Genomic DNA, 12,154 nt, shown 5'->3' with positions numbered 1-12,154 from the left:
ATTGTATTAGGTTAAAAATATTTCTGTTTCATTTAAAGCAGTTTACATATCGCATTTGCTTCTTTAAGAAAGAAAACCTTTAAAATTTGGCCATTATGCTCTTTTCAAGGATCGCTCATTTCTACATCAAGAAAAAATGTAAAAAGTCAAATCATTGAACTAATTGTCCTATATTTTGTGGTTAAACAACTCTTTCACAAATAGCTTCAAGCAGAATTTTTCCCATACATCAAAATTAAACTTAAAAATAAACGCATTCCATATAGTTCACTCTATTAACACTGGTCATTGATTTCTCTCCTTTTCTTTTTTGGAACAACAAATTAAGGAAGTTTTTTTAAAAAAAGAAAAAAGAAAACATTATTAGCACTTACTCATAGTTTACGAGAATGTCATCCCCTCCCCTCCCCTCAAAAGAAAAAAAATGTAGAAGTTACGCGAAAACATCAGTTAAAACTTAAGTGAAAATTTTCCATTCCGTCCTAATTCGTTCGCCAGAACACACGCCTCTTAAAAAAAAAAAAAAAAAAAAAGCGTTGAACATCGAGATTACCCCCAGGCTACACTATCCAATATAATTTTGCTTTTTATTTTTTTGTTAATCGAAAGTTTGCAGTCTCGAAAAGCTAATATTGGACGCTAAGTATATAAAGCGCTGCTTGATTTACAGCAAAGCCTGATTTATTAATGTTTTAAAAGGATACTGATTTATTAGATAAGATAAAGCTGATATTTTTCTTAGTCTAGCAGAAGAAGAAAAGCAAGCTTAATAATTTAAGTGCAAAATGCGGTCACTTGAAGATTTGATACTTTCACTAAACTTAAATTTATGATGCGTTAATAACACTGTAGAGAAAATAAAATGTTTTTCAGTATTTATTATCATCAGTTAAAAATAATATTTTGTTTTGTAATACTTTCGTGCAATTTAAAATGATGATGCGGAGAGATATCGTTACGAAAGTTTAAGAAAATTCCACTGAATTAAAATCAGTCGATAAACACAGGGAAAAAAATTATCTTTGTTCTTCAAATGAAACTGAACACTTTTTTAAAGAAAATTTAGTGTTCGGAGCACATAAAAAAACCTTATATTTAACAAACCTCGATTGCAATATTCAGAAAACGTTGAAATATTGTATATCAGCGTTTCTCCACCTTTTTTGACCTACGGACAGGTAAAAATTTGTGTTAAGTTCACAAATAGGTGGAACCGTGAAGGGAGGCTCGCCACTCCCCCACCCCCCTCTCCAACAAAAAAAACGAAACTTTGTTGAATAAAAGTTGTTAAATCAGATTATTTTGACTGTTAGATTATTTTGTGACTTCACACAAGTAATCTTTTAAAGGGTAAGTCCGATAATGATTAAATATTACACAAAGGTGAATAAATATTTGGAAAAAAACGCAGAAAATACTGAAAAGTGCCCGAAAAATAATGGGGAAAGAATCGGAAGCGATAACAATGCAAATAAGCCAGAAAGTAAGTAAAGCCATTGGCATTAGTCAAGTATTTCTAGAAATAAAAAAGAGGTTAATGCATAATTGATAAAGTAATAAATAAGTTTTTTGGAATAAGATCATAGCCTTTACCTGGTAGTTTTTGAGAAAAAATTAAGTTTCCATTTTTTTCGATAAATTAGGTATTGTTCCGTACACTGAACTAGAAATAATTAATTTTTATAGCGTGAAATGTACTCTAGTTATATGCGATTTTTATTTATTTACTATGTACGACTTTCAGCTTTTGCTACTGTTGCATAACGAGGTGAATTGCGCATTTATTAGTTCGATTCAAAGCAAAAACAGTGAAATTGAGATTCAAATAAAACAAATTATGTCATTTCAAGACAGGGATGAGGGAGAACGACGAAACGAAAAAGAAAATAATAAAAGGAAAATATAAAGAAGTAAAGATTTTTTTTTTGGTTGGGATATCACAAGCATCCATTATGAATTATCGTATTCTGCTCTGGATTCTTACATGTATGTATATCGCTATAAACGTCGTGACAAGTCAATCAGTCATTCGACCTATGATACGGTGCAACATGTTTGGTGGAATTCTTTCACAGATTTCTGTCGGCTTGTAAAGGACAGAGTGCAGATATCGTAATTCTCTTCTTTGTAAGAGTAATTTTAAGTGCATTTTGAAGCGATTCGAAACTTCTTCGCAACTATCTCTAAAAGTATAGTATATGTAAAACAAATGTAAATTCAGGGTTTTTTTTTGAAATTTTCATTTTAACTTGAAACTAATCCTGAAGTTATTTGTTATTCTATTTTGTTTTATAAACATAAATATAACTGCCTCAAAGTCATTAGTTGTTAAGGTAAATCGCTTCTAAAAGAAAGTAAACAAGAGGGGTTCTTTTTTCATTAGCTAAAAAAATTGAAAGTTAAGGTTCGACTCGAACTCGAAAGCTTTGATTTTGAAACTATTTCCTAGAAAATAGCATCAATATTATTATTATTATTAATATTATTATTGTTATTATTATTATTACCATCATAATAATAATTATTAGTATTATTGTTATTATTATTATTACCATCACAATAATAATAATAATTATTATTATTATTATTATTATTATTATTATTATTTTTATTACTGTTGTTACTATTATCATAAAAATTATGATTATCATCGCTATTATTATTGCCTTATTATTATTATTATTATTATTATTATTATTATTATTAATTATCACCATTATCATTATAACTATTATCACTATTATCACAATTATTATTGTTATTGCGAATATTATCATCATTACTATTATTATTATTACACAATTATTATTATTATTATTTCCGTATTTTCGTTAGATATTTGCTTGCTAAACTCTGTATTATAACGCAAACGTACAACACATGTGTATCTATTGTGTTTATATATTTATCCTTGGCTTTCTTTTATATTCCTCTCATCTCGAACTTCCAAAAAGTTATTAAAGTTTTAACGATCACTCAAAATATCTGTATAAATGCAAGTCACTCGTAAAAAAAACTTGTCACGACATCATGGTCCAAGGTATTTTTTTAGTCTTTTTTATGGAAGATCATGAAACAAATTTTTCAAGATCGTAGGTCAGCAATCGTAACCTCTCGCAGGTATAAATGACTCCAGTAACCTAAATCTCAATCATCAATGCAAGGACGGATCCAGGATAACAAGTACTTATGTTATCTATAATCATCAACATACCACTTTACACAAATCCTTCACGGAATTCCATGTTAAACGCAAAAAAAGACCCTCTAAACGAAGAAGAAATTCCCAGTTTATCACCGGCGCTTTGTATTGCTTTCTGGAATGCGAAAGACCCACAGTAAACTTGTCCAATGACTTACTGCACAAAGGATCGACGTTGGTCTTTATTGGTAGATGGCCGAAGTTGTTGCGTTTGCAAGGTGGGGTAAATCACACTTGACAACAGCACGCATGCATCTTTAGCGAAAGAAAAGACATTCCCTATGTCTGGGCTCTCTAACAGGTCATGGTGAAATGTTTTATCACTGTTTCTCCCTCCACTTTTTATCAGATTTTTCGTCTACTTACAAGAAACAGTTCCGCATTTTTGGTGTGGTTTACCTAGGTTGTTTACTAAAATCTTGTTTTGAGGAGTATTAGACTTCATACTGCAAAAACGAGGAACGCTAACTACTAGTCACAGGATTTTCTTTCTTTCTTTTTTTTTTTTTCAGCAATGGAGACACTGATTACTTTTGTCAAATTATAGCGTAATTCTTAGAATGCATCTATTTATATTTCCTAAACTTCAATTGTGTTTAAACCAAGTTAAATGACATTGAGTTCTGCATGCAGAAAGACAATGAGTTTTCAGTTATAAAGGCCTTATTAGGTTTTTCGTCGACTTGCAATAAACAGTTCCGCATTTTTGGTGTGATTTACCTAGGTTGTTTAATAAAATCTTGTTTTGAGGAGCATTATACTTCCAACTGAAAAAACGAGAAACAGTAACTACCAGTCACAATATTTTCTTATTTTTTTTTCGCAATGCAGATACTGATTATTTAAGTCAAAATATATTAATATTCTCTCAGAAATAATTTACTCTTTTTTTTCACATAACTTAAATTATGTTCACCACAACTGAAATTATACTGAGTTGTGCGCGTATAGAACTATGCATTTTCAGTCACAAAGATCTTATAAAATGTATAAAAAATAAAAATTTTACCAACAGATTAACATTTCAGTCTTTGTAGTTTTAGTGCATATAAGTATTTAACTAAATGTAGTACACAGCAGTGTCAATAAAGCTCACAATTAGCAAAATAGCAAAAAAAAAAAAAAAAAAAAGCTCAAATGTTTTGAGGATACAAGGAACTCCTCTTTTTATTTAGTAGATTCTTAAAAAAATACGTAAGGTTGCAAATATTCATACTAAGAACATTTGAAATCTTACCATGTTTAATGACAAAACTAAAATTCAGTCTAGATTGTTCTCTAGCAAGGAGCAAAGAGCACGTAAGCAGAAAATATAAATAATAATTCATATATTCCAAAGGTTTAAATTCATAGTAAGAAACTAATAACATTTAAATTTTATATTGTATTTGCTAGAGAAATTCTTTTAATTCGGTTATTAATGTAGTGAGCCGTTTGGAAATTTAATGGAACCTAGGAGCTTTTAAAAGCAAACAAGGGAAATCTATATTTATAGTACATTCGAGCAGCAGGAGCAAACAAGAGATCAGTATCAAGTCCTCCGTAAAGGAAATTAATGAAGCTTAATTGTTTTTTATTTAAAAAATTTTTTAAGTTCATTTTTTCAAAAGAGAGATAGAACGACCGACAGAAATAACTTATAAGAAAAGACATTATTATTATTGATTGCGGAAAATTTATGCACTTCACCGTCATGAAAAAGAAAGGATTACACAACACAAAAAGGCATTTAAAAGTCCTTTAAAACGTGCATATCCGTCAAAACTCGAAAATCAAAATCTAATCTAATCCAATATTTTCTGCAATATACTTAATTTAGAATGAATCATTGCTTATAATGTGACTCTTACAGAAATTCCAATTCAAGAAGTATCAATTAAGTTATTTATAACTGAATGTCGACATTATTATCTCGGAGGTGCAAAGAGAAAATTTGGCACTAAAATAAGTAAAAAAGGTTTGCATAAACCTCGTTTTCAAGGGCTGTGATTACGTTTCTATGGAGAAATAAACAAACTTTTATCACACAAAAATGGTGCTGTAAGGAAACATGGCACTTGAAAAGTGCAGTACATAGTTTCAGTTTTGAATAAGATGAGTGGCCAGAGAAACATATTGACGAAAAAAATTTTTTTCAACAGTCATATATCTTACTTAAAGCAATGCATATAATGATTGTATGATTGTGATCTTTAAAACGCAGTATTCTAATCCATTTTTTTCCCATTAATTGATAATTTTAACCAAGAACTTACAATATTCTCATTAGAATTAGATCCTTTACGGACCACTTTTTAACAATTAACACTGCGATTTCACGAGCAATATTTTACGATTCACTTAGTTGGTTTTATTTACAGATACCCATCATCTCCTGCCCATATACCAAACTATCTGGAGATGTAGTAAAACTAAATGGACCATTGTTAAAAGATTCTTTCCGTTGATCCCATTCACCATCCCTCCCAGATTTTTCCTCCAGAAGGCGAGGTTGGCAAGGGAAAAAAACACTCCATATAAACGAACTTCGAAATAATGAAGCGAAAAATAAAAACACGACCGAAAATAGACTCCTGGTGGAACTAAGCAAGGTACTCCATTGGGGGGCCGCCTTCATTAACCGAGGCGGTAGCCTGCTCTTAATCAACCGGGAGCGGCAACTGCTGTCACGAACGTTCGTGATAAATCACATATCACGTAGGGTGAATTGGAAGCTGACTTCTCTTCCACCCCAAACCTTTTCTCGCTTGGCTACTATCTTCTCATTACGCACGATGCGTCGTGCTGGGAACCGTATGAGACTTGAGACTGAGATTTGTTTTCTTGGGGTTTTTTTAATTTTTTTTTTTTTTTTCTGGTTTCCTCTACCTGAAATCTTACGATACCTACCCGTTCCAGATCAATTGCAGATCGCTGATTCGTTTATTTATTTATTTCAGTACGAGCTGAAATCACGAAGATGAGATTGCCAAGTTTGGCGGTGATTGCTCGTTTTGTTCTCTTGCGTTGGCGAACTCTGATTACGTTTCCAGAATGAATTTTCTCATATTCACAGTGGACAACGACACGGTCCCAGCGCCCTGGATGCTCTACGTCAAAAGTCCTAATAACCAATATCAGCAAACTATTAGCAAATTTTTATGAAATTCATTCATTTATTTATTTTTTTTACTAACCAAAGCTAAAAAGAGTTGCTATGCGTTGATCCTAATACTACTTGCTTTCAAATTACAGGCAATATGTGAAGTCTAAAATATTGAATAAAATAACTAGAAACCGAGATGTTTGTGTCAGTTAAAAGAAGTCCTGATTAGAAGGTTTAGGCCCTGTGCAGGCCCAGATTTATAAATTTTGCTCCCCCCCCCCTGCAACAAAATCTGTAATGCCCCTCCACAGTGGCCAGTAATGTAAATTTGCTCTGTTATAAGTCTTATTGCTAGTTTTTTCAATCAATTTCTTGGACCGTGGGGCACCTTAAGGACGTTGGTCCCTCTGCACTGCCGGGCCTATCGGTACGCAGGCAGCTACGGGCCGACCCTGTGCTAAAGTAAAAACATTCATTTTTTATTTCAAACTGAAAACTGATAGGTGATATTTCATTAAATGCTTAATATTTTTAAAGGAAAATAGTAATTGGTACTAATTAATGAACTAAATTTGAGATTTGACACCTTTTTTTTATTATCACGTTTTAGTGCTGCTCGCTGTAATGAAATTTACAACTTCTATTACCTTTTGTCTTTTAAAAAGTTTTTTTTTTTTTTTTTAAACAAAAAAACTGTTTTTTTCTTAATCAAGCAGAAAGTTTGCTTAACATATGTTCAATTATAAAAGCTATGAGTTGTGCTGTTAGAATTTCAAAAAAGAAGGCAGATACTTATAAGCTAACTTTTTTTGTGATTTTAAACGTTAAACGTGGGGAACTTTGAGTCATCCATTAGATATTTAAAATGATTAGTTTTCAAACGTATCAAATTTTTACCTCAGAGATTTTTTTCTTTTAATGTGTTGAAATTTGTACATTTATGCACTTATTTATAACAGTTTGTTATCAATTTATACAAGAATAAAACACTTTGTTGGATTTTCCACTGAAATTAAAACAAGTAGGAGGACAACATTAATTCTTAAAACAAATGTTCTAAATAATTGAAATAAATAAATTGTAATTATAATTATAGAATAAGAATAAATTTGTCAACTCAGTATTTACTTCTTAGCAATATTTTCTCTTATTATCTTTTTAATTACCTAATACTAACTTATACTTTTACTGCTACAAAAAGAAGGCTAAATAACGAGACTAATCTATTTTAACAACTCTAACACTTTTGTTTCTACATAATACCACAGAGATCAAGATCTCACTGGCACAATAATGCAGCTATCAAAGTTCGTTGTAACAATTGGCGAACTTTTTGGCATCCGAGACTACTTCGATTTTCATTTTTAGAGTTTGTTTTTTCTTCGCTTTATATAAACGATGGGGTGAAGGTTTGGTAATGATTTTGCTGATATTAATCGCCAAGGTTGAGTTTCGGATTAGATGCCGTGATTTAGATTTCTCTTTATGTTTTGCCGATATGATTTCTGAGGCTGGTTCGCCTCACGATCTACTATGGCTTAAAACAACTTTTCTCACGTGATTTTTTTTTTTTGACCAATTAGCATGTCTCGAAATTGAGGTACATTTTACCTACAGAGGAAAACAAAAAGCAGTATTGGGTAGTAGAGAAAACTTTAATTCGATGTTTTTCCTTGAAATTACATCTCGATCTATAAATTTATATGCGTAAGAAAAATTTGCGAATTCCCCCAAAACCGATAGTATATCCCCCCATTCAAAAACTACAAAGCACACCAACCGAGAATTAAGAGCCGTCTGAAGTTATCCTCCTCCAAAATATTTCTTCGGCACCAATTTCACTATAACTCCCCCCCCCCCCGTTGTGAGGGGATCAATGCCTAAGGGGGCATCCCCCCCCCCAAGAACGAAAAACCGTCTAAAGTTATCCTCCTCTAAAAAATGTCACTGCGACACCCCCAACGCCTAAGTGGGCATACCCCCTGCCTAATTAAAGAGAAATGTCAACCAATAAATTTCATGTAAAGAATTTTAAATTCTTTAAATAAAACGATATCATAACTCATAAGGTACACTTGTGTCTACTTCTAATAATACGATGTTTTAAACCCCTTTCAGTATCAATTCTTCAAAAGTTTCGACATTACCTAAGAGTCTTCGCTTTTTACTTGATTTCTAAAGTTCATAAATTTATGCCATATTTTATCAAAACTACATGAATGCAACATTGTTTTTCAGTCATTCTGCACTAAATTTCAACGAAATTACATGCTCAGTGTACACGTGCATAAGTATGAAATTACGGTTTTTAAAAATCTCATCTAATATGAATTTCCTTCGAACGTGCATCATGCAATATGAGACTTCAGCCGAATCTTCATATTTTACTGCTATCATTTTTACCTATCAACACATTATACTTCCTTACCCAAACTATACTACATTGTTTCCAGAAAGATCGTTTTTTACCTCGTAAATATAAAGCAAGAAAAACGAGAGCATCTATTTCCATAAAGATCCCATTATTTCTGTCGGTCGCATTCAAATTACTCGAATATCGCTGTCGTGACATACGAAACGTCACCAAGATGAGGTAACCGTCTTGTTGCGAAATGTCATTCACAAAACTTATCACCTTGAGAAAGGGGAGGAAGATATATCTTCCGCCCTCGCCATTGTTCTGCATTCATTCATGGAGGTATGACACCCAGGAAGGGTGGGTGTCTCGACTGCATGACACTGGTGTGATAGATGAGAATTTGCGACGCACTGTGATGTAATATGCAGCAAAAATATGGAAAAGACTCTGGCAATTGTTTTCTCCTAATTTCTGGAATGCAGCTTCATAGTTTTTTTCCTTCCTTTTTATGCTAATGACTTGTCCATGAACCTTTTTACGTACGAGACGAAAATTAAATTGCGTTAATGTGTAAGTTGAAAAAGAAAGAAATGTTATAAGTTTTAGGTTAAAAAGGAGAGAGAATGGTTATGTTGTGTGCACTTTCTTTTGCAGGAAACCTCATATAGAGACATAATATACGCATGTATGTGTGATAAAAACAAATGTATGAATTTTAAAAAAAATGAATGGAGAAAACAAACAAACAGAAAGGTTAGATACTTTTGACAGAAAAAAATACGTTCTATGCAAAATATGTTATTTGAAATACAAAATTTGCTTCAAAAGCTGTATGAATGTAAACATTTTAGTTTTTGTTGCAAAAAATAATTTTTACTGCATAAAAAAAAAAACAATTTAAAATATTATGCATTTTACAGCACTTCGGACAAAAATACATTACTAGGCAAGATGTGCACAAAAAATTATCTTTTCTAAATATTGAAATTACTTAATTTGCTGTGAAACTTTGAAGAATCTCTAATTAACTGCAAAGAAATATCCAATGTTTCGGTTAGCACTAAATTTATCAAAAACTTTTTTTTTTCATATTCATTTTTTTTTTTTTTTGTTAGAAGTCTTGTTTTAAGAAAAACTTTGCAAAACCTCCCAAATTGTTCCTATTCTTTTACAGATAATTAAAAGGAATGTACGAGCTTTTAGCTAAAGTTCTGTGCATTGTTTAAAAATAATGGATAATTGAATATTAATCTTTTTTTTACTAATCTATAATATAATCATCCCATATGAGATGAGGTTCAGGGTATTTTCCTTTAAATTACTGATTTCTATTCGACATGTGACCTTGCCGGCAAAGTTAAAATTAACTTGATAGAGATATCAGACATCGATGTAGGCACTAAACTTATTGAAAGTTCACTTTTCCCAAGCATATCTGTTACAATCAAAGAATAAAAAACGTCCTTAAAAAAGAACGGCGTGGAAAACCGCGTATGCCTCTTAATAATGAGTTTTTTTAGTGAAGGCTAACCGGACCCCACCCGATTATAAACGATATTTACTGCTGACCACGCGCTACGCATAATAAAACAACAAAACAGGCAAAATGCTCTGTGATGTGCAACATTGTACAAGCCCAAAAAGGCAGCTATTAATCAAGAAAACAAAGAGATCGACCAGCACTGAGTTGATGGAACAAGAGGTTTGTATGTATACAACAAACTTCTTGGCGTGTTAATTTCATTTTATATTCAGTGTATTAATCTAGTCGTAACCTGCCAAAAGGGGTGAAATAATTCATATGATTACAAAGATAATGAACAGGGTATAAATGTATGTAGCACTTAGCAGACTTCAGAGGCGGTTTTTAATTAATATTTTGGACTCTTCGTGTTAGATCGTGAGAACTTTTACGTGCCTAATAAGCGAAGAGTGCTTTTTATTGTTAAAATTAAATTAAAATCCATAAATAAAAAAACATTAGCAACATTTCTGCGATAAACAACTGTTGAAGATATTAATCACTGAAATTAAGGATATTTTATTAACATTTTGAGAGGAATATAAATGCAAAACAATCAATTTTATAACAAGCTTAAGAATAAATACTTTAATGTTTCAATGTTAATTTCAGTTGAATTTTTAAAAAATGTATGCTGTAAATGCTACTACAGAAAAAAGTGTTGAATGGATTCAATTTATTTGTTAAGAAATTTGAGTACTAATACACGAGCTCGTGAAAAAAGAAAAAAAAATCCTTTTCATAAGTATTTTCGTATACTTAATTATATAAGTTAAAAAAAGATAATAATAAAAAAACTTCAAAAAGATTAAGCCACAGTTGTCAATTTTTATTGATTTACTTGTGACACCCGCACGGCTTTGCCCGTAGTAGAAAATTAAAAGGTATTTTGGTTCGCCTGTATATTTAAATAATGTATGATGAATTTCTCGCCAATTGGCTTGCCCATGTTACGGTTCCACGTTATGATAACTTGGTAATTTACTCGTCCATCTTATAATAATTTTGCTTGGGAAAATTTTCTTAAAATTGGAATAGAAAAAGAACAGAATCGAATTTTCAAAAAATCGCTTCGAGGTGAACACCCCCCTGCTACAAACTAATTCTGTCTCAAAATTCATGAAAATCGGTCAAACGGCGAGATCCTGACAGACAGAGATCCGGACAGAGAGAGATCCATACAGAGAGACTTTCAGCTTTATTATTAATAAAGATTAAAATATTTAAATTGTTCAAATACTATTACTTAAGGCTTTGTATCTAGTGTAGTCCACTTTATACACTGCTACAAAAAAACAAATATTTATTTCCTAACAAAAAACTTATTTTAATTTACATACGTAAACGTTCTTTAGAATAGGGAGATTTTTTTTTTTTTTTTTGCAATATTTATGCGTACTAGTAATCTCGAGAAAATGTAATTTGTTCGCCGAAGTCTTTCACGAAAGCTATTATGTAAACTTTATAGCTAAGAATTCATGTTACGTTGAGTACTAAATTATGTACACTGTAAAAAAATTCCGAAACGTTACTGGTTATTTCCATGGAACATTTCGTGATTTCAGAGGTTTTCACCTATTTCCTTAAAAAATCAAGTATCTTCGCAAAAAAGTTTCCTGAATTCCTGAAAGATGCACGAATGCAGACCTTGCACTGGTGTGGAAAATAAATGTTGCAACCAGTTTAAATATTGACTGAGCGTGTTTATTAAGTGTATCGGCTTTAGATTGGTCAATGTCCGCCCAGAATGACAAAGCTTCCAACGGGAGCAAATACGTCACTGGGTAGCTACAGTCTTGCGAAGCAGGAATTGCAGGCAATTAATATGCTTGGTTCTTGCTTACAATTTTCGCGTAGCTTTAGCGCTGGTTGCTCTAATACTTCTGGAGCTTTTACTCAAATAAATTAAACCTTTTTAATTTTTCTAGAAAGTTTACGACTGGCTTTAACACTGGAAATTTCCAAATATTTCAGAAAGGTTACTGA

The 12,154-nt window shown here is 31.7% G+C and overlaps 1 protein-coding gene across 1 annotated transcript in view; it reads right to left on the bottom strand.

Annotated features, from left to right (window-relative positions):
- LOC129227753 (zinc finger protein 558-like) overlaps positions 1-12,154 on the bottom strand; it is a 109,899-nt gene that overhangs the window by 17,368 nt on the left and 80,377 nt on the right. The gene's annotated exons all lie outside the window — the stretch shown is intronic.

The sequence above is a fragment of the Uloborus diversus genome, chromosome 8, assembly GCF_026930045.1.
Source record: "Uloborus diversus isolate 005 chromosome 8, Udiv.v.3.1, whole genome shotgun sequence".
NCBI classification, from domain to species: domain Eukaryota; kingdom Metazoa; phylum Arthropoda; class Arachnida; order Araneae; family Uloboridae; genus Uloborus; species Uloborus diversus.
Note: the sequence above shows the minus strand (reverse complement) of the source record. Positions and strands in the feature narration are given on the sequence as shown.